Source organism: Manis javanica, chromosome 9, assembly GCF_040802235.1.
Source record: "Manis javanica isolate MJ-LG chromosome 9, MJ_LKY, whole genome shotgun sequence".
Lineage (NCBI taxonomy): Eukaryota > Metazoa > Chordata > Mammalia > Pholidota > Manidae > Manis > Manis javanica.
The window spans coordinates 118,815,012-118,832,985 of NC_133164.1; the positions used below are offsets into that span (position 1 = coordinate 118,815,012).

A 17,974-nucleotide genomic window follows, 5' to 3' on the forward strand; every position below is an offset into this window, starting at 1 on the left:
GCCAGACAATGAGTTCAAATCCTGGTTTGCCACCTTTAGCTCCGTGACACAGGCAGGTTATTTCCCCTTTCTGTGACTTACTTTCCCCATTTGTAAAATGGAACAGATTAGTTACCTATTATTGCATAACATATTGCCTCCAAACTTAATGGTTTCAAGAAATGAACACATATTTTCTCCCAGTTTCTTTGAGCCAAGAATCCAAAGAGAACTGAGTGTGGTGGTTCTGGCTTGGGCTCTATTATGAAGTTGCAGCAAAGTAGGAGGCCACTGGGCTGCAGTCATTTAAAGCTTGCCTGGGGCTAGGGTTTCCAATCTAGCTCACTCACGCGGGGCTTTTCGCTGCCAGGAGGGCTCAGTTCCTGCCCACTTGGGCTTCTTCGTTGGCTGCTTCAGTCTCCTCACAAGCTGGTGATAGTTTAGCAGGAATCCCCTGGCCCTTCATCTTTCCTTTTAATAATTTTCCTCCACTGACCCCTGCTTATTGATATAAATCCCCAGGTGTCTGTACTGTATGCAGAGTTAAGCCCCATCTCTTTCCCCTGTTGCAATAGCCTGACCCTATCATGATAAAGTCTTCCATACTGTTTTAACAAATGTCAGAATAATCTTTTAACACCCTCTATGGCAGTCCTTTGCTGTTTTTGTTTTTTTGTTTTCAATACATGGCTTTTGGTGCATCTTTAAAATATCACAAATAAGTCTGAGGAATAATCTGACATCCTACTGTTTCTGTAGCTGGACAACTTCAATCTTAGTCATCAGCCTGCTGAACGGTTTCTTTTTAAGAAACATTGATACCATCCCCCAAATTTCCAATGCTGTTTATTCAGCTGTTGTGACTTGCTGAATCAAAGCAGCTGAATGTGATACAAGTTCAATGTCTTTTGCCTCAAGGATTAACTCATTTTTCTGGGCTTGAGATACTGAACCAGTAATACCTGGCCTCATCTGAATCTTGTGGATGTCCTTTTTGCAAGAAATTTCAGATTTCAATCAGAAAACCATTCTCCTGAATAAAGACGTGGATGGGGAAGTGAGCGTACACAGACCTCATTTTGTGACGGATGCCCAGGGGAGCACCCTTGACCATATTCTATATGTGACTCCACACAGCAGGAATGGTAGCCAGTTCTTTACAATTTCACACCATTTGTCAGTCTGGAGCCTCTTCTTTTTCTTTCCAAGGAGACTGAGTTCCACATCAGCGGGATTGCAGTCTCTCTGCAGGGCTCCTCTGGGGCCCTTCCTAATAGCTGTGTGCCCCTTTGCTTTCCAGCAGTCTGAGGGCTGGGAGTGGTCTCTGTTCACGCAATCCATGTGCAGAGACCATGTGTGTCCAGAGGGCAGAGTCCTCTGTAAAGGTCCAGCTCACGTCTACAGGTTCAGAAGCCCATTTGTGCCACACTGTCTCTTCGTTCTGTTGCTGGGTCAGGTCCGTCTATATTCTTCAATGTTTTCACATGTGAGCCTGACATCAGCCCCTCCATGACTCACATACAAAGGGCATAGGTCAAGCTCTCAGGTTTTTTTCAAGCTTCCCATCATTTGGCTTGATGTGGGAAGGAACAGTTCCTTCCCTTCATTCACTGGAGGAGGGGACACATAGCCTTTTGCACCCTGAAGCTGGGTAGTTTGGCTAATTGAAGCAAAACAGGCCTGGAAGCCACTCCTTTTGCAAGTCTGGCATAAATTAACACTTAACTAAGGGTATTTAGCACTCATTGTTCCAAGTCTCTGGCAAAACTGAGCCAAAGGGACATTAAAATGGAGCCTGATGGGAAAGCCATTCACTGAAAACACGTCTACAGTACTTCTTTCAAAGAGAGTGCCTTTAGAGCCCAAGTATTTTGGGTGACCCCTGCTAAAATGTGTCCCGGTACAGGAAATCTATGGTCACCTACTGCAAAGGTGTGTTTGTGATTGTTATGCAGCAAGACATTGGAATGACTCAGATTCTTTCTTGCCCAGCATAAATCTCACATTTTCAAATATGTCTGCAGTTAATTGAAAACAGTAGAATTAGTTCTAAATGCATTATACTTAGTGTAAATGCTTTAATAATCCTTGATTGGTGGCTTAATGTATCACCACTGACAATCTTTATATTCGTCTTGGTTGCTCGCTAAGTGATAATAATACTACATTATTGCAGTTACCACGCCTGCCCCTTACAGTGGTTTCTCTCTATTGAAATAAATCTGACTTTACTTAAAGAGGTTAGAAATTTCTCCTCTTCTACAGTTTGGGTTACTATCCTCTGAAAAATAAAAGATTTGGTAGTAATATATAGTATATTATGTAATATATATACAATACGTAATGTGGTATAATAATATATAGGTAGTAATATATACTAATGTATGGGTCATATATATATATATAAATAGATTACAGGGTAATAAATACCAATGACATCTAATAGTGCTACTGCTTCAGGGGAAGGTATTTGTAGTTTTGTAACTCCAAAAGCTAAAGTAATAAAGCTCTAATAGAGAAATTCAGTCAGTGCACACATACAATATTTTTCCTTTTTTATGATTTCTCAGGCCTTCCTAATGCTTCAGAATCACAAACGTGAGTAGAAATGGACTTTTCTGTAAATGCTCACCTTACTATGGATTCCTAGCTTTTGAATTCAGTGAGCTAACTGTGTACTCTGTCCTGCTAAAGACAAGGGATTCCTTTAAAAATGGATTCTACCGGGTTTGCAGTCTCACTGGGAGCGGAAGCACGGAGGGGAGCTTAAGACGATGGGCTGCGGGGGCTGGGCTGTAGGCAGTCTGGCTGTCTGCCCATCATGGAGCAGAGTTCTAATACATTCTTTCATTGTTGGGGTAATAGGACTGTGTCACTCCCTACTACAGGACATACCTCTTAAGTTTCCATAGGGGCAAATACATGCCACCAACTCCTCATAATAATGCACATTGGGTAGATTTTTTTTTTGCAATAAACCAATAGGGTTACCTTACATAATGAAAGACTCAGCAGTCAGAGGGGCCCTGGCTCCTAAAAGTAAACAGGGTAAGCACTTCTTTAAATTTTCTACAAATAGGAATCTCTACTCTGAAATAGAGAATAATGTTAAGCTGAACCTGATGTACCAGGGACTCTTATCATGCAGGAACAATATTTTGGTGAAGTACTATCTTGCTGGTAACCAAGCAGATAACCACATACCTTCTGCCAGGTCTTAAAAATCCTCAGCACTTCTCAATAATATGGGCAAATCTAGTAACCACATTGTTTTGCATGTGAAACCTTCCTAAGAGTGTATATCAATAATACCTTAATAAAAAAAGAAAATCCTCAGCACCTATTTTCTGAGAGGTAGGCATCATTCCTTTAACTTCAGCATGTCCCAAGCTCACAGAATCTAGCTTCTGATCACAATAGCACAGGTATTTTCCTTAATCATTATGCTCTGAAAAGCAGGTATTTGTTACTTCCCAAAAGACAAACCAGTCACCCCTGTATCTTGAAGCGGACCTTTAAAAGGGTTTTGGAAGCTCATTTATTACCAGGCAATTCTAAGATTGATGGAGAGAGGAATGGAATATTCATATTTATTCCTCAAGTTATTTCTTGAATCCCTATAGTGTGAAAAATCTTTGCTCAAGACATGAGGACACTTAATACAAAGATGAATAAGATATCTGCATTCAGAGGAAGAGAGAGAAAAATTGTTGTAATTCCAGGTAGAGCGTGTAGTGTGCTCTAAAAGAGGTGGGACTCCTAAAAGGGATGACATCCCTTTTGATGGGGAGGATTGAACCTCAGCTGATGGTAAGATTTTCGATATACAGAAATAATCAGAGGGTGGGAGTGAGATGGAAGAACTGTCTAGGCAAAGAGAAAACTATGAATTAAGGCACAGGGCTGGGATTGTCCGGATATGCAGTGACCCAACTTGCCTAGCGAAGTGTAATATAAGGAAGTAGTGGACTGTAAGGATGCTGAAGTAGGTTGGATTCAACTCAGAGAGAGCTTTGAATGCCATGTAACTGAGTCACTATTTTACACTTTAGGTGGAAGGCAGGGTGAACACAGAACTTATTATCTGGACTGGAACAATTTTGAAAAGAAAGGTGGCACTGTTATCACTTATGCCGATAACCTGGTACTGTCTTTAGTAAACTCGGAGCTGTGGTCACACTAGTGTTTGGGAAACTCTGCAAAGAGAAGCTTTGATTGAGAGGGGACCTCAGAGACTTCATTTCAGAGAACAGGCACTCGGCATGGCGGTGGGGGCAGGTAGGCCTAGGAGTTCGGTATTAGTTTCACATAGCTGCCATCACAAAGTACCCCAAACTGGGTGCTTAACACAATAGAAATATATTCTTTCATGGTCTGGAGGCTAGAAGTACAAAATCAAGGGGTTGGCGGGGCTATGCTCCCTGCAAAGGTCCTTGGGGTGGGTCCTTCAGGCCTTCCTCCTGGCTTCCAGTGTTGGCAGGAGTCCTTGGTGGTCCTTGGCTTGTGGACGCATTGCCACAAATGCTGCCTTCTAGGCGGTTCTCCTGGGTCTTTGCGTGCCCTTCCCCTGCACGTCTGCCTCTGTGTCTCTTCTCTTAAAAGACACCAGTCATACTGGACTAAGGTCCTAGGAAGATCTCCTACCAACTTAATCACATCTGCAAAGACCTCATGTCCAAACACAGTCATGTTCTGAGGTTCTGGGATGGATGTGAATCTTTCAGAGACACTCTTCAACCCACTACAAGTACCAAACAGGAACTCTGAATGCATGGAAGATAGCTTGGCAGGAGGCCGCAGAGGGGCAGCGGGGGAGGGGGGGGGGAGTGGAGCACGTGGGCATTTTGCTTACTTGAGCGGCCTTCTTGCAGAGCCCAGAGGGGAGAAGATTGCCCACCATAGGCCACCCTGCTTCCACCCAAATTTCCCAAGCGTGGACTCCTCTCTTTCCTCCTTCTGGATGAAGGGAAGATGTTTCATATTAGATATCGAACCAGACTTCATACTGGGAGATGGTAGTTCAAGTCATGACTCAGCTACTTTTACCTTTGCCTTGTCACACAAGTTATATGATTTCTCCTCTGTAAAACAGGGATGTGAAGGAGGAGCAGTAAAGGTCCTCTGGCTCTGTAAGCTTTGGGTTTAGGAGGAAAAGGCAGAACTGTGCTCCCCTGCCCCTGTTAAGAGGATAGAATCTCAGTAAGACCCTTGCCATCACCGTTTTTAAACAAGTATGTCTATCAGATAGTGTTGGTGCTCTCAACAGAAACTGGGTATCTTGAGCACAAAGGGGGCTTATTAGAAGGCAACCAGGGGCTGACACCAGGAACAGTCTGGCCTAGGTACCCCACTAGGTGGATTTAATCCCCTTCCTCTCCCATGGGCTCTGTATGTTTGCATTTCTTGGTCAAGGGTCAGAGTCCTGGGCAAGAGCTAGTTCACAGTCTCAGCCATGGGCGTACCTCTCAGCTGTGTTGGGTGTTAAGCAGGGATAAGATTTCCCCCAAAGGGAGACTGAGTTGCCAACAGAAGGAAGAGTTGGATGGTGGACAGCCAAGAAGAGAGTACATGCTTATAGCCAAGAAGTATTTGGAATTCAGCCAAGCATGGAGGTTTTAATAATATATTTAGTTACTACTATCTCTAAAGTTGTTGCTGTATTATATTGTTATCACTATTATTTTAACTTAGTGGTTAAGTACTCATGTTCTGGACCAGGCACTTTTGTGCACTATTTCATGCAACCTTCACAACTATTTGATAAAGGTAATAATAAAACCCACTCCGTCACCCCTATGTCCCTTTACAAAAGTGGAAATGAGCTTACCACTGAGAAACTTGGTTAAGGTCGCACAGCTATATGAATTGTCAGAACCGAGATGCCAGCCCTGCCAGACTCAGCTGCCCGGGGTCTTCATGGTGTCCCCTGCAAGGGGTCAGCTCAGCCCATTGCTAGCTTAGTGCCCACCAGTCCTGCTGCACAGCCTCAGGCTTACAGACAGTAGCTCCATACTCCCATCTATTCTGCACCTTCTGAAGGGGTGGGAAATGAGAGAGGATGGGGTTGAAAAGTTTGCATCTTTTCTAATTAATTACCACTTGTTATTGTCACTAATCTCTTGTCCATTCTATTTGAGTCTATATTCACTGTGATATTTGAGTTGCATTTAAATCGGGGTAACAATAATGGAGGGGTTTATGAATAAATCCAAGTAAGTACTAAAGATGACAATGGTTTGGTGACTCACACAACAAATGACATCAACCTTATGTTATTCAGTCATAAAAACCGATGGAATCACCTGACAATCCAATTTTTAAAGTACTAGTGGAGATTTTGTTTCACTGGTGAATATTGTATAACAGACATTTATAGGAATTAAGATCAATGCCTGGAACTTATTTAACTAAGAGCTTTATTGAGGTGTAATTCAGATATATATTCACACTTGAGCAACTTCAAGACCTTTTTCTCCGGAGCTGTTTCCTTTTTTTAAGGTCGTGACTGTTCAAGAAATACCATTTTTAAAGCCAATTATAATTCTCGTTAGATTTTAATGATACTTATCTTTAATTACTTTTCGTCAAAAGAGAAGTTCTCCTGTCGACTCAGTGACAAAAACCAAATTTGCTCTCACCGCCCTGCCTTAGCGGCACATTCAGCCCGTTTCCAAAGCACTGAGTCAAGTTACCACCTCGTAACTTCACGCCACATCCCCTTGGAATTCAGCAGCGCAGTGAACTGTCACCTGAAGAAAAGGACGCTAAAAAGCCGATGTCAATGGAAAAATGGGTGGCTTGAAACAAGGAACAAGTTTTCTTTTTAGAAACACACTTTACGCCCCAGCTGAGCAAGGCGCAGCTGGAGGCCCGCGGGGCCGGACGGGCGGCGCGCAGGTGCGCCCCTCGCCGTGCGGGTCCCCCGCGTCGCGGCCCGGGAGGCGTCCTCTCCGCCGCCGCGGCCTCGGCCGCCCGCGCGGGCGCAGGGAAGGGCCGGCCTGGCGGGCGGGGGGCTCGGCGGGACCCCACCCCCGGCGTCCCCCGGACCCCGCCGCCCCCGCCGAGCAGGGGCGCGGGGCCCCGGCTCCTCCGCGGCGCCGCCGCGCGCCCCTCCTGCAGGAGGGGGAGGAGGAAGGCGGCGGGGGAGGAGCTGCGGGAGAGGAGGGCCGAGCGCGCCAGTCGCGCCGGCGCTGGGCGAGGAAGCGGAGCGGGCCGCCGCCGGGTGAGCGTCCGCGGGGCCGGGGCGGAGGCTGGGGCCGGGCTCCGCCGGCCGCGCCCGCTGCCCCCGCCGCGCCGGCCGCCGGCCGCGGGGGCCCCTCTTCTCCGCGGGCGGCGGGGCCGGGGCCGGGTCCGCTCAGCGCCGCGGCCGCCCTGGGTCCCGGGCGCGAGGCCCCGGCGGGTCCGCGGGCGGGGGTCCGGCCGGCGGGGTGCGGCGCGGCGTCCGAGGCCGAGCCGGGGCGGGCGGGGAGGCCGGGGCCTGCTTCCGCGCGCGCCGGCCCGACCCCCGGCCTCCCCGCCCGCGGCGCGCCGGCCGGGCCTCCGCCTTTGTTGCCCGCAGCCCGCCCGGGAGAGGCCGGGGCCCGCGAGGCCTGGGCGGCGGTGCGGGGCCTGCGCGCCTCTGCCCCCCGCCGGCCCGTCCCGGGGCGCGCGTCCCGCGGGGGGCGGAGTGGGTCCGGGCCGCGCCGCCGCCCGCGCCCCCGGGGGTCCCCACGGCCGGGCCCGGGCCGCGAGCGCGTGGAGGGGCTGCTGGACGCCCAGGCACCCGCCGGAGGTGGGGCTTGTGGATTCACGCCGCCCCGGAGCCGGGACGGGCCTTTCTGCCAGTTCGCTGAAGGAGTTGGCAACTTCAGGGACCCCGTTGGGGCTCGTCATGTAGCAAAACTACTGACATTTCTCAGGGGCAGGTCCTGGCACACAACTTGGAATGTGTTCCTAAGCTGTGCGCCAGTGGAGCATGTAGTCGGCGTGTGGAATGTGGGGTCCCCGTCCCCCCAGGTGGGCATATGTGCTGGGAATCCGGCTCCGGGTAGTGCAGGGTGCAGGGTTGAATAGTGCTGGACAAAGTCCCTTGACCGCCTACCCTGTGGGGCCCAGTCCTCTGCGTGAGGACGGACAGCATCGTGCTCAGGACAGTGATGAGAACGCGACCCACGTTTCCCGGATACCCTTTTAATTGTGTTCCTTGGAATAAAGATACATTTGTAATAAACAAAAGTAAGCTGCCATCTACTTCAGGATAAAACATCTGAGGTGTTCTGAACCATAGCAGGCATAAATGTATCTTGACTTTTTTTTTTAACCCAGCAAAAACGACAACATGAAATCCATTTAGCTTACTTGAATGAATAAATTTTAAATTAAATAAGTTAGTGCTGAGGAGGGTCAGTGTTACTTAAAGACATAACTGGCGTTTTTACCAAGTTTCACAGATAAACCCAAAACTCCAGGGGTACGTTCCCTGGGGCTCTCTTGCTCTTTTCTCTCTCTGTTTTGTACCCCCTGGGTTTTGTGTTTCTCCGCCCTGCTGCATGGCCTGCTGTGCTTATGGCAGGTTTCACAATCTACCCCTGCTTTAAACAAAGTATGTGGCCGGGCTCTTTGGTTCCAGCACCCTTCCTGATGTTTTTTTGTTGCCGCTGGGGAAGCTGGCTCACTGACCATGGGCTTGATAAGTAGTCTAAGGAGAACTTATTTGAGTTTGGCAAGTGCTTTCCACTATTTGGCCTGGCTAAGCATCAGCTGCCTTGTTACACACCTGCTTTATCCTAGTTAGGGCTGCCTTCAGGATCTCTTGAAACACTCAACTCCTTTCCCTCTTTATTATGATCTTTAAATTCTTTCTGAGTGGTGAGAAGCACCTGCCCTTTTCCTGGGGGGTGGTGGGTGCACAGGCAGGCCTTAAACATGGCCTTCACAGGACCCAGGGCACACCTGGTGTGACACCGGCATGTCACCTGGCACCCTCCCATCTCAGCACCTTGCGAGGGGTGGCGCAGAAGGGGCTGGGTGTCACCAGTCGCGGCTGTGCCAAGACCTGGGGAGGCTCTGCTGTACTGATGGAATTCCTACTCTTTTGCTGTCCCTAGTGTTCCTGTTAATGGCCCTCATTTTAGGGAACAAGAAGCAAGTAGCTTCTGAAGACTGTCTTGTAACTTCACTCCTCAGAGAAAACTGGTAGTTTCTCCACTGTGGTCAGTTTTCAGGAAACTTTTTTGTCATTAATAGTAAGTGTCTTTTACTTTGCTCACAGAAATAATTGTGTGATCTTACTTAAATTGATAATACTCTGAAAAAAAAAGGAAATGTTATCTCCATTTCCAAACTTGTGGTAACTAGTGTTACTAAAATTTTAAAAATATGCAGTCCTGGTAGGTGGGTTGATACACAAATATGTGTATGTTGAAGGTCAAATACCCCATACTATTTATACTCTAGTATAACTCATGGATATCTGTGCATCTTTTAATATTCAATAAGACCAGGTAGGTAAACGACCTAGAGCTAAGATGACCTTTGGCTGTTTTGTTCCTTGCATTGTTTATGGGAAGTGAAGATTGTTTCAGTTCTCTGTCCTCCCTAACTCTTCCTATTTTTGAAATGGCACATAAGTGGTGCCTGTGTACTTTTGTAAAATTACGCCTTTTATAAGGAAGAAATTTATAATACCAGTGTGCATCGTAAGGAGAAACTTTCTTGGGTGACTACCTTGATGGAAAGAGTTGTCCCTGTGGGAAAGGAGAAACAGCAGTGGAACATGTTTTAAGTTGTATTGAAAGTGAACTTGTCATTACTGTTCTATGGCTAATTTATTACGCTCTGTGTCATGTGATCCTTATGGGTTTAGCCAACAAGTAGTGACGACTTTAGGACTGAGGGCACATTTTCCTTTAAACGGACTTCAGGGTCTTTGATGGTGCCTACAAACATTACATTTCACTTAGCTGGGACAGTTGTTTTTAAGTGGCTCTTGGTCTTGCAGATGTTTCAAGAATAGACAAAGTCATTTAAGATTTCAGTTCTCATTGCACACAGGACATCTCAGAGGTGTCGATCTTCAGGAAAGAGTATGCTAGCTCTGTGACCTTGAATGCATTTTATATCCCCTCTGAGGAGTCTTACGCCTCATATGGGGCTAAAGTGAGAATAATAATCCATCTGACAGACCTGTTGTGAGTATGTATTTTGTTTAAAGTAAAATCCAAACTCTTTACTATTGGCTGTGAGATTTCTGCCGGGTTCTTCAGCTTGTCTCGGACAACCTTCTCTGCTTTGCCCAAGTTAGCTTGCAGCTTTTCTTTTCCTCAGCCTTCCAAGTTGCCTCTGGCTTCCTCACCTTTGACACGGTAGTTCTCTGCCCAGAATGTTCTTCAGTGGCTCTCCCTATGGTTGGTTCACTCTCAGATCTTAATGCACACGTTAATGGGTCTTGCAGTCAGTTGGTGGGAGATCTAGAGCAAGAAAGGCACTACCTTTGGCCTCTGCAGAGCCCCATGTCCTTTCATACTGTTTAATACCATTGTATCACTTAACAGCCATCACACTGACATCTTTTCTTAAAATTATTAAAAGGGCATCATCACACTTGGAGACTATGTTTGGGGAGCGGTGGCTATCCCACTGTCCCCAGGAGCGGATTTTTGAGTAGCAAGGAAGAAAGAAAGAAGAAAAGGCTAAATATCGCTGAAGGCCTGGGAGACAATTATCTGAGCATCAGGGAACCCAGAAGGTGTCACCACCACAGAGAAGCCTTCCCTGACTGCTCCTCCTCATAGCTCCTACAGTAGTACCAACTTAGTGACTTTCAGTGTTTCCATCGTAAAGTTTTATTACTGTCTGTAACTTCTGTTTACTCGTTTCTGGTCTGTTTCTCTATTCAGGTTCCATGTAGGCAGGGTGTGCTCTGTGGTCTTTCTCCTGTGTCTCCCTAACACATCCCATGGGGCCGGGCCACTCAGCAGGGACATAGTGTATGGAATGTGCTTACAGTTTTGCCATCTACACATTAGAAACAAAAGTGTTCTGTGTAAATTTTAGAAATCTGTTGTTTTTTTGTGTTGCTTATTTATCCCTGTGTGAGCGGATCCGCTCAGCTGAATAAATTGTAGCATTAACAAGGTGGAAGTCCTTGTAGCTACATGTCCCAGGTAGCCCCATATAGAGAGAGGCGGCTCCACCTGTGGCACATGAGTTCACTCACACACCCAGCTGGCTGAACAGGAAGATGCCCAGGCCTTTCTCAACCTTTGAAGTATCTGTAGCATGTGGCGAGTAACCTATCCGAAGCACATTTCCCCTGGTGTTAGCTTATGTGGCTTAGTAAGGTAAGACCTCAAGTACCTGAGACCTTCTGGCGTCCTCAGTTATATGACGGAGAACTAAACAGGAGGGAAATCTCTGGAATGATTCAAACCAAAGGCATAGATGTCTTGCAGCTGATAAAATCAGTCTTTCATAAGTGTGTGGATTAGGTTTGAATTTCAACATGGTGATCTTATATCCGTGCTCCCAGTCTTACTTGCCTTATCTACGAAGTAATAATAGTGCCCTTCTCAGCAGTGGTGTAAAAATTAAATGAGATAGTGCATGTAAATGTGTGGATCAGTGCTTGGAATTTAACAAGTGCTAATAGTAATAGTTTAAAATTAATTGTGATTAGTTAAAAGGGGTATTCTTGTTAATCAGCAACATGTGTAAGACTTAGTTTTTCTTGTTTACGAAGCTGTTTGGGGAAAGGGTGTGAGAGTGGAAAGGAAAGGAAAATGGAAATAGAGGAAGGAGAATGGGAGTCTTCAGAAATTCTAATGCTACCAGCTACTAGAATTGTGAGGATCACAAATGGTCGCAGTGTGAGCAGTGATTGAATCGCTTGGGCCTGGGTCTTGGCAGTCAGTTGGTGGGAGATCTAGAGCAAGAAAGGCACTACCTTTGGCCTCTGCAGAGCCCCATGTCCTTTAATACTGTTTAATACCGTTTTATCACTCTTAACAGCCATCACACTGACATCTTTTTTAAAAATTATTAAAAGGGCATCACACTTGGAGACTATGTTTGGGGAGCGGTGGCTATCCCACTGTCCCTGGGAGCAGATTTTTGAGTAGCAAGGAAGAAAGAAAAGAAAGAAGAAAAAGCTAAATATCGCTGAAGGCCTGGGAGATAATTATCTGAGCCTCAGGAAACCCAGAAGGTGTCAGTCATTATGTCATCCTGAAATTTTCCAGCAGGTAAATTTGATGATCGAAAGAGGCATCTGTTTGTATACAGCACTTCAGTGACAGCATGAGATTATATTTAATATACACACTGTGTTTGAAGTTTCTGTTTTAAGAAGGCGGAGGAATATGTGCTATTAAATAAGATTTCCATCAGAAACAGTTCTAAGAGTTTAATGTTATTCTTAGAACTATTTAGAAAAGGTCTGTTCATCATATATGCTCAACAGCGATTATTAGTGCGGGTATGGTTGCACTTCCAGTGGTAAGCATTCTTCTGGCTGGCCAGTAGTAACACTCTGGGTGGTGGAAGCAGTAGGGTTCATACACTTCTAAAGTGAGATGGATTCTCACTGGTACACTCATTGCTTTGTGTGATTTTTCCTTTTGTGAATTTTGTTTTTAAGTTTATAATCATGAAGGTATTTGTTGTTAAAGCTTAATTTTGGTTTTAAAGGAAATAATCATCCCTCTGATGATACTCATTTTTGTCTGTTCACACTGCTTGTAAAGTAAAAAAATACATATATTCTCAGGGAGTAACATTATTACCAAATATCACAGACTGTCACAATAGGTAAGCATGTATCAAACATATAATTATATTAGGATTTTAGTAGTTTCGTACATTTGCAGAATTACTGCATTAAACAATTAGAAGGAACCTTCTGATTACTGACCAGCTTTATCTCTGCATAGGTGATGGGGACATTGAGACTGAGGGGTCACGTTATGTGCCCAAAGGCACGGGCCACCTTACTAGCGGATTGCAGGATGGAGTCTGATGTGTGCAGCTCTTCTTGCGGTTGATGCTTTCATTGTTTCATTTAACTCCCGGGAGCTGAGGAATTTGGACTTGTGTCTGCACGGAGGGTGTCACAGCTGGGACATCCTCTGGGAGGGAGCCTGTGTTTGACTGAGAATTGCTCTGGGCAGCGGGGACAGTATCTCACGTAGGCTGAGCAGCAGGAGCCTTACCATCAACCTGGAGGATCTTCTCTCCTCCTTCCTAAGTGGGGTTACCTGTTTGCTATTTCGTAGTTTACTTCCTTGATTTGATGGAGCTCATCCTCCTAGTACCTTTCCCCAGGAAGCTGATGGGGGAGTTGGGGTTTTTTTCAGACCTTGCATATACGGTCTAAATATTTGATTTATAGTCTGGTTGTGTATTGAATTCTAGACTAACATTTTAGTCAGTATAGAACAGATTATGCTGCAGCGACAGATTAACTCTGGTATCTCTGTGTAAATAAAGGTTTATTTCTAGCTTTCACTAAGTCTGCTCTGGGCCTGGGGCTCCCCTGGCACCTTCCTTTGGATCTGGTCTGCCCTCACCTGCAATTCCCCATCCTGTCATCCCAAGGCTCCGGTTGTCACGGCATATGCAGAAAGCTCACGGTCGCACACTGGCACTTAAATATTTGGCCCAACAGCGACACGAGTCACTTTTGCTCACAGTCTGTTTGCCAGATGAGTCATATGACCCCGCAAGGAAGATGCTGGTAAGTGTTGGCGAGCCCGAGGAGAGGTATGGCTGGTAAATAGGTGCCATATTGAAAGCAACTTTTCTCTTGGAATTTTGAAGGCATTGCTCCCCCAACTTCCAGCTTCCAGTGTTACTACTAAGTCAATTGCCATCTGTTTCTAATCATTTATATGTAATTTTTTTCTCTTTCTGGAAGCTTTTTAGTACCTTTGTAGTATCTCCTGAATTCTAGAATTTCACTGTGGCATGCCTGATCATTGTTTTTTTCTTTGGATGTACTGAGCATTTTATGGATCCTTTTAAATCTGTGACATTGTGTTCTTTGGTTCTGGGAAAACTTTTTAAATTTCTTTGACAATTTCTTCCCTTGCATTTTCTTTCCTGACTGAAGCTCTTTCTTTCATTGGCCTTACTTTCTCAGATGGACCAATACACTAAAATTCTTCACTTTTCTCTCAGTATTTTAAAGTCAGGTTTTCTTGTTATTGTTGTTTTTGCTTCTTTTTTTGTGAGGAGATTTCCCAAGTTTTTCTCCTGTTGATTTAAAATTTTGGCTATAGATTTGTTTTCTAACTGTTCTCCCCCCTCCCTTCTGAACAGATCTCATCCGACTCGTCGCAGATTTGTGGTCCATTTTCTTTGCCTGGTTTCCTGCCTCCCCTTCCGACAGGCTTAGGTTCCAGACTTTTCTCTGGTTTGTCTAAGCCAGTGAATGCTGCTGTCTTCTGCTTTCCAGTTTTCACTGGCCTTGCGTTTTTTTTTGGGGGGGGATAGGGAAGATAAAGAAGTATATGTTTCATCTGAAGCTCATCCAGAGTTTTTTGTTCTTTTTAACAGTTTTTGTTTGTTTTGCTAGCATCCGTGAATATTAAAGCTTTTTACTTCAGGGAAAGCAAATCTAATTTTTCTTTCAATTAAGGCTTTCACTTGTTTTTATTTAGTGCTGTCATGAAGCCACATCTGTGTCACTGAGTTCTGTGTAACTTAATTATGAAATGCCTGCCGATCTATTGTGGATAACATGAATTATTTTACATTGGCTCATTTTAAAGGCATTAAGAGATCCCACACTTGGTGATAGAGTAAGTGATTACTTTTGATGGTTCTCATTTTATGGTACGTGTGTACTGTGCCCCCTGATTCACGGTTTCGCTTTCTGTGGTTTCAGTTATCTGCAGTCAGCCACCATCTGGAAGCAGGTGATCCTCCCCCAACATAATAGTGGCCTAACTCAATCGCATAGCATAGTGCCTGTGTCTTTCACCTCACCTCATGTCATTACGTAGAAATTATATCGTCTCATCATCACAAGCAGGGTGAGCATAGCACAATAAGTTACTTTGACAGAGGGAGAGGTGTAAATTTTATGACAGTATATTAATCTATTTTATTATTAAGTTTTTACTGTGCCTAATTTATAAAATAAGTTTTATCATTGGTACATATGTATAGGGGAAAAAATATAGCATCTGTAGGGTTCAGTACTGTCTGAAGTTCCAGGCATCCGCTGGGGGTCTTGAGCATATTACTCAGAGATAACTACTATAAACTTTTCCATTTTGCAAGAATATTATTTGCTTGAAAGGACTATATTGTTAATTTTAATAATTATTGCTCTCTAGGATTCCCTTTATCTCTAATGATCTATGAATGAGTTTTATGTTTCCTCTTAATATATATTTAATAAATATTTATGTGTATTACTTTTATATGTGAAATCTGCTGTTCTGAAACCAGTTCTTAATTTGGGCATATTCTGGAAAATGAGGAAAAGATTGTTTTAACTGAAACCTGATATACTGAGGTGCAAACTGAATGGTTTTCAAGTTGCAGCCTTTGTATTAAGATCTAAAGGCTGAGAGCAAAACAGTTGTTTCACCTTTCAGTTATTTTTATGTGCATGTTTGCTTTTAGAAACTAGAAATGTTTCCTTCAGTTCAATATTTTTAAGAGATTTTATGTATAAACAGATTACTCTCAGTCTTGAAGAATGAAAAGTAATGAAGGAACTTCATCATTGTACTATTATACATTGTATACATTGTACATATAGCACCCCTGCCCCCAAATAAAAACAAAAAGAACAAACAGATCTTTGGACCCTACTTAATTGTCAGTTTGTCAAAAATTCTCAAAGGATCTTACCTATTTGCTAGTTTCACCAGTGAGGTCATACTTCATCAAATGAAAGTGGAAGAGAAGAGATTGGTTAGGGGATTTGCTATGTTATCTGTAACACTGGTAAGTGCCTAGACAGGTATAAAAACATACACATTAAAAATTCACTATATACCTATGACAGTGATGTATTGGTATTTAAGTATGCTTGACTTTTTAAATCCAACATGTTAAAACCTGAATTAAAAAATTGAGGAATAAGTTTATTTAATCAATTCTTGTAAGCCAGCTCCATTAACATTTTAAGTGATTGAATTTATGAACACTTGTTTTATATTCATTTTACTAGAAATCTATTGAATATAATTTAAAAGATGCTTAGCATGCTCACATTAAAAGTTGTGCTCTGCAGATTAAATTTCTAAATCTGCCTGTTTTTATGTTCATTGAATTAGATACTTTTAGAGATGGACATACTTTAGAAATAACTTCTTCATTTTATATGGGAAAACCATGACTCAGGATTTAACTCGGTGTCATACAGCAAATGTAGTGCCACCTGATACTTGTGTGTCACTAGCCTACAAAGTGGGACTAAATCACTTGAAAATCACTTATAAATTCATTCTCAATTTATTAAATTTTGGATTGTATGGCAACTTGAAGTCTATTTTTCTTAACTTAGTTATCTTTTAACTTTCTTTGTCTCCCTTTGTAACCAGGCAAGTATTCATATTGCTGTTTAAACTAAAGCTTATTTCAGTGAGATCTAGAGGCCCTACAAGAAGTGAAAATGACTGTATTACATTTACTATTTTTTAGTTCTTTGTATGTAGTTGCCATGAGCTGTGACAGGTTGGAGATTTTACCACAGTTTCATGGTTGCCTCCAGAAGACACAAGACTCCTTGGTCAGAGACCATACAGATGAAGGACTTTATTGCTCAGGCAGCACCCGGAGCGTCAGCACTCTGAGCCCCAGCACTGTGTCGAGAAGAGAATGTAGGGGCCAAAGGAAGGAAGCATGGGGATGAGGTAGGGGGCTGTTGCAGTAATGTAGGCAAGACAGGGCGAGAGGCTGGGCCAGCGTGATGGTAAAACGTGATGGGGTTCTGCATATATTTTGAGGTTGGGACTTCTTGACGTATTAGATGTGGGGCATGAGAGCAAGAGAGGAGCCATGGAGGATTGCTGAGGCTTTGATCTGAGCAGCAGGAAAAATGGAGTAGCTGTAAATGCAAGTGGGAAAAGTGCACGTATAACAGGTCTAGGTGGGGTGAGAAAGACCCAGTTCAGTCTGAACATGTGAAGTCTCAGGTACCAGTGAGACAGCGAGGCAGCCATGTCAAGAAGGGAATTGACTATGGGTAGAGTAAATAAAGATACAAATTTGGGGGTGGGTGACACATCGGTGTTCTTTAATGCATGAGAATGAGTGAGGTCCCTGAGGGGTGTGAGTGTAGGTGGGGAGTGACCGGAGGCTGAGTGCTGGGCCTCTGGCCTTGGGAGAGCGGAGGCAGAGCCGTCTGGGAAGGAGTGATCGGCTGTGTCAGAAGCTGCCGTCCGAGCATCTAAGGTAAGTACTGAGAATGGATGCTGGGTTTGCAGTGTGGACATTGGTGACCTTGACAAGAGCAGTTGCTGTGTAATGTGGGAGAGAAGGTCGCTGGTGTAGGTTTAAGAGAAAACAGGAGAAAAGGAACCGTAGGTCTTGAGTATGCATGCTTCTCCCAACGTGTTTGCTGCTGAGGGGATTAAAAAGACGAAACCTCTAGGTGGTGGGGGAAGCAGAGTCCAGACAAGTTTGTTTATATATATGAAAAGTGCCATTTTTAGGAGTGATGTAGTAGAGGTAGAAATCGTGGGAAAGTGAAGGAGATCAAGTATCCCGGTGGAGGGGCGCTTTAGAAAGGGCGCGGGTCTCTGTAGCAAATGGAAGTAGATCTGGACAGTGAATAGAGGTGGTGTTGGGGTCTGAAGTTTCCTTCTGATGACATGAATTTCCTCAGGAAAGTAGGAAGCTGAGCCCTGTGCTGAGATTAGAGATGGGGGAGGAGGCATTGTAAGTGTGAGGAAAGATGTGAAGTCTGCCCAGGGCAAGCGAGAGTGAATGGACCAGGGAAACGCAGTTTGACCTCTAGGCAGCCGGAAGGCTCCATCTGCGAGGCCAGTCAGTGGTCAGG

At 44.6% G+C, this 17,974-nt stretch overlaps 1 protein-coding gene and 1 pseudogene across 11 annotated transcripts in view; one reads left to right on the forward strand and one right to left on the reverse strand.

Annotated features, from left to right (window-relative positions):
• Window positions 1–754: 754 nt before the first annotated feature.
• Window positions 755–1,320, reverse strand: LOC108385427 (large ribosomal subunit protein uL6-like; annotated as a pseudogene).
• A 5,739-nt stretch (window positions 1,321–7,059) lies between these two features.
• The window catches only part of SOCS6 (suppressor of cytokine signaling 6), a 75,690-nt gene continuing 64,775 nt past the window's right edge, over window positions 7,060–17,974 (forward strand). For 8 of the 11 annotated variants that reach the window (XR_001850290.3, XR_001850288.3, XR_012121278.1 and 5 more), the window contains exon 1: window positions 7,060–7,201. The gene's annotated coding sequence lies outside the window, so the exon portion shown is untranslated. The other 3 variants (XM_037000758.2, XM_037000757.2, XM_073213208.1) reach the window with 3 other exon arrangements.